Genomic DNA, 4,694 nt, shown 5'->3' on the forward strand with positions numbered 1-4,694 from the left:
TTCTCACCTGTAAAATGGGAGCGTAGTCCTAGTCCTGACTTCACAGGGTCAGGCTTTGTTCTAAGCACTTTACCTTTATCAACTCTTTTATTTTATTTTATTTAGTTAGTTTTAGAGAAAGGGGAAGAGGGGGAGAAAGAGAGAGAGAGAGAAACATGACAAGTGAGAGATGCATCCATTGGTTGCCTCTTGTGCGCCCCCCAATTGGGGACCTGGCCTGCAACCCAGGCCTGTGCCCTAACTGGGAATCGAACCATCAACCCTCTGGTTCGCAGGCCGCCACTCAGCCCATTGAGCCACACCAGCCAGGGCTGTATCAACTCATTTTTACAGTTCGCTTCCACAGGAGAGTGGCTGGGACCAGAAGCTGAATCTCCGCCCCCGTCATGCCCACCCTCCTGCTGGGCCCCTGGGTGCTGCTCGGTGCTGGGGCCGCTGCTACCCAAACAGGGCAGCAGGAGGTGGGGACAGCTTTTGTTTCTCGTTCTGCCACCCAGCACCCAGCAGCCCACCGGGAGAGAGAGCAGAGGGAGCCCACCCACCACGGGCAGCAGCAGACAGTGCCCCCTGTGCTGTCCCCACCTGGCTTCTGCTGCGGTCAGACAGTCCCCAGAGGCTGCCTAGGGAAGGTGCCCTGTTGTGGCCAGAGGATGGCGCAGTGCTGGATGAGTAAAGGCCACACCTTAACCTGGCGGTTTCGGCCTCAGGGGTCACATGGGAAGACGCCTTCTGCAGGGCTGGTCTGGATTGCCGGGCCTGGGAGAGCTCTGTGGAAAGTTGAGGGGATGCCCAGAGGACACTGGAGATGAAGAGGTGGCGGTCAGGTGGTGTGTGGGGGTGGCTAAATGGAGCTAGAGCACAGGATAGACCCCATGGGTCAAGACCTGAGAGAAACCCCGGCATTAAGGGTGAAGCCTGCCCGCCCCCCCCCCCCCCCAACCGACGAAAGGTCTCAGGTCTCAGGAGCGCTGGGCATGGAGAGACTTGGGGCGGACCTCCATAAGGGGAGTCACAAGAAACCCTGGTTTGTGTGTTGTGACCGGTCCTGGGGCAAGTGGGTTCAGCCAAAGGTAGGAGTGGGGAGGAGCTGGGGTCCAGGTGCAGGCTTGGGCTTGCAGGTGGTTGTCACTCTAGCCAGGGCACCTGGGGTCCCACCTCTTCTTGGGGTCTCATTCTGTTGATGCCCCTCAGGCACAAAGCTATAGGGTTGGGGTTACCTCCGGTTCCAGGCCTGAGAGAGAACGTGGGTTCTGAACTTACCTGAAGTTCTGAGTCCTTTGGCCCATCAGCCGGCTGAGGTCATAAACACCTGATTTGTATTGAGGGGTCGGTGCCCTCCTCCCTTCTCCTCTCCTCTCCCAAGGGGGCCAGGCACTTGGTCCTTCCAGGCCACACACTCCAGGAGCCTCAGGGGACCAGCCCTCAGCTGCACCTGGTCCCCTCCCCTCCAGCTCAGATGTGCTGAGATGAAGGGGCCAGAAACAGCGCTCCCCTCCGCCCTCCCCCACCCGCTGTGCGCTCACAGGCGCAGAACAAAAACACACCGCAAATAGAAATCAAAGTCTGAGAGCGAGTCGGGGCTCCACGACCCAGCCGTGGGAAAAGGCCATGCGGCCTCAGCCTCGGCGCCTAGCTTCTCTGCGCCTGTGCGCTTCTCTGCACAGGGGGCCGCTGCACTGAGCCCGAGGGGTTTGCTGGGAGAAGGTAAGAGAAGAAACGAGATGCAGGATGCAGGTGTGATGTGTGGCCTAAAAATAAAGCCCCGCGCGACCAAAGGGTCCCAGGCTGGACTCTCCCCTCGCGGCCCCCGACGCCCCCGCAGCTCTGGCTGGGGCTGCCCCTCACCACTTTCCTGTAAGGCTGCCACTGTCGCGCTGCCCGGCAACTTCTGCAAGCGGGCTGTCAGGCCCACTTCCTGTTTTTCTCCCCAACGAATTTTGCACCAGGCACTTTCATCACCCAGAGCTGGGGGTGAGGAGGTGAGGGCGGAGGCTGCCTGCGCAGGGAACTAGGGGTCAGGGAGCCAGGGGTCAGGGAGCCGGGGCATCAGGAAGCTGGGAGAGGAGTGGGCTGGACCCGCGCAGCAGGCGCTGCTGCTAGTGGAGAGGCTGGAGGGGGGGGCACCTGGCCGGGGAGGCTGGGAGGCTGTCTGACTGGAGGGGCTGGGGGGGGTCCTTGTTCTCATCCTCAATCTGGAAACAATGTTTTCCTCGACTTGGTGGGGGGGACCTAGGAACGCACTGAGCCAGGTTCATATCTGGTGATAAAAGCGATGGAGGGGCCACCGGGAAAGGTGAGCCTGGTGTCCCTGCCTCCCTGAGGCTGTCAGGCCTCGGAGCCCCCAGCCCCAGAGTCCTAGGTGCCAGCCCCCTCCAGGACCGGAATGAAGGAGCCGTTCCCACGCTGGCCGGGCCCCTTCCTCTCCCTTGGCTACAGACCTCTGACCCTTCCCTGGGCACAGCCTCACTTCTCCAGCCATCACTCGCTCGCTCGCTAGCTCATTCAGCGTTTCTGCAGACTCTCTGTAACTCTCTGGCTGCCCAGCACAGCTCGGGGCCAGGGAGCCAGCCTGGGTCCCGCAGCGTCCCTGCTCCCGGGGCAGCCGGGCACATGGGCGGTCATGGCTGAGCATGCTGTGGCGGCGGCGCAGCCTGGAGTGAAGACCCCTCTTGACAAGGCAGCCAGGCGGATAATATCTGTGCTGAGTATTCAGACCAATAAAGTACCCCGTGGGGGTGGGGGGAGGCAGAAGGAAGAGTTGGGAAGGGCACTCCAGGCGAAGGGAACAGCATGCGCAAAGGCCCAGAGTCAGAGAGACCTGGTCCGTGGACAGGAAAGCGCCGCGATCCGCTAGACCCGCAGAGTGGATTCTACATGCTGCTTGCTCTGCCGGTTCCCCCCCTCGGCCCCTTGGTTGGCAAACAGGGCGGCCCCCAGCTCTGCCCTCTGGGCACGGAGCCCTTGTCTACCCTTCCAGGCCCACCCTGGCGGGGTCCCAGGGAAGGCTTTCCTAGGAGAGGACGCGGGTGCCCTGGCAGCATCCTGCTGCTGAGTCTTCTTTTCTTCACTTAATTATTTAAAATTCTTATTCAAGGACATGTTCACTGATTGCTTTCTTTTGTTTTTTTGTTTGGGGTTTTTTTTTTTTGTTTTTTTTTTTTGAGGAAGAGGGGCAGGGGGAGAGAGAGACAAATATCAATGTGAGAGAGAAACATTGATTGGTTGCCTCCTGTACAGGTCCCTACAGGGGACCAAACCCACAACCCAGGCATGTGCCCTGGCTGGGAGTCGAACCGGCGACCTTTTTGGTGCACAGGACCACGCCCAACCAACTGAGCCACGCTTGCCAGCACCAGCCTGCTTCTTGTAGGTGCTATACGTGGGCCTAGGAATTCCTGGAGGGTGAGACATTTCAAACCCCAGTTTCCAGGTTTTAGGGTTTCCTGGAGTTTCAACCCCCATAAAACCCTAGCTGATTGCCTGTCCGTTTTCTTGTGGGTCATGTCACTTACCAATAACCAGCTCCACAAATCCTGTCCAGTTCAATATTCAGCCTTAGACTGGGCCGTGCCCCAGGGCAGGGTCTTCTTCTTTCAACCCGTGGGTGAGAAAAGGAACTCATCGTCTGACGTGGGCGGAAGGAGGGCTTTTCCCCCCATTCCTCTTAGAATGCTCCCCCGGCTGCCCTCACGCACTTGACCCTCGGAGGCGTTAGAGGCACCGCAGGTGAAGGGCTGTTGCTCCCGCGGCTCTTCCTAGGCATCTCTTCCAGCCGCAAAGCTCGGACCTTCCTGTTCAGTGCGCCCACCTTCGCGTTACAGACACGGCGTGCCAGGGCTGGTGCCCGCTGCCGGACAGCAGGCGCGCCGTAGCCACGGGCTGTAGGGAAGAGGAATCTCCCCTAACGAAGTCAGATCTTCGCCCCGCTTTTCCTGATCCTGAGCAGAATTGAACTGAAACCCTACTCCCTGCACCTTCTGGAGGTCACTACAAGGAACTCACACGCCCACATACTGGACACTTTGCTACCAAGTTTCTTAAAGCGTCAGCCTTGGATGGCGCATGTTCTCAGTCCCCTGAGACCACTGAAAATAGCTTTCACTGGTCTGTTGCCACGTGGCAGGAACTGCCAGTGTCCTACCCAAGAATAAGGAGTCCTCATGGCCCCTCTGCCACACGACATCTAGTTTCTTTGAAAAACTGTCTCTTTCAACACCCCACTTCTGATACCGATTTATGTATTAATTGGGGTTTGTTTGTTTATTTCAAACGACAAAAACCAGCTCAAGAGGGTTTGTACTGGGTTGAATATTGTGTCTCCAAAATTAGAGGGGTGCATCCCCAAGCCAATGAACCCCAAGGATTGCAGGCGTCCACAAGCAGGAGAGAGGCGTGCGGCAGATTCTCCCCGAGAGCCTCCGGAGGGAGCCGTCCCGGCCAACGCCTGAACTGCAGACTTGCTGCCTCTGAACACATTTCTGTTGTTTCACGTCACTCAGGGTTGTCACAGCAGCCCTAGGAAACTGACGCAGATGTTAAGCAGAATGTGGGAATGAGGCATAGAGTGTAGGGGACTTTCAGATGAAGCCCGGGGCAAGGATGCCAGGGAACCTCAATAAGAGACGGGGACCAGGAGCTGAAATGTTGCCCGAAAACTGGTCTCTCATCGGTGACCCTCTGTTCCTCTCTGTGTG

General features: G+C 58.3%; 1 long non-coding RNA gene across 1 annotated transcript; it reads right to left on the reverse strand.

Annotated features, from left to right (window-relative positions):
- Positions 1–692: 692 nt before the first annotated feature.
- LOC150014149 (uncharacterized) lies at positions 693–4,172 on the reverse strand. Its single transcript, XR_016509630.1, has 3 exons — positions 3,513–4,172; positions 1,261–1,996; positions 693–851 (listed from the first exon to the last, which is right to left on the reverse strand). It is a non-coding gene; the product is annotated as an uncharacterized LOC150014149 (long non-coding RNA).
- Positions 4,173–4,694: the final 522 nt, after the last annotated feature.

This window comes from Furipterus horrens, unplaced genomic scaffold (genome assembly GCF_987537825.1).
Source record: "Furipterus horrens unplaced genomic scaffold, mFurHor1.1.pri manual_scaffold_3, whole genome shotgun sequence".
NCBI lineage: Eukaryota > Metazoa > Chordata > Mammalia > Chiroptera > Furipteridae > Furipterus > Furipterus horrens.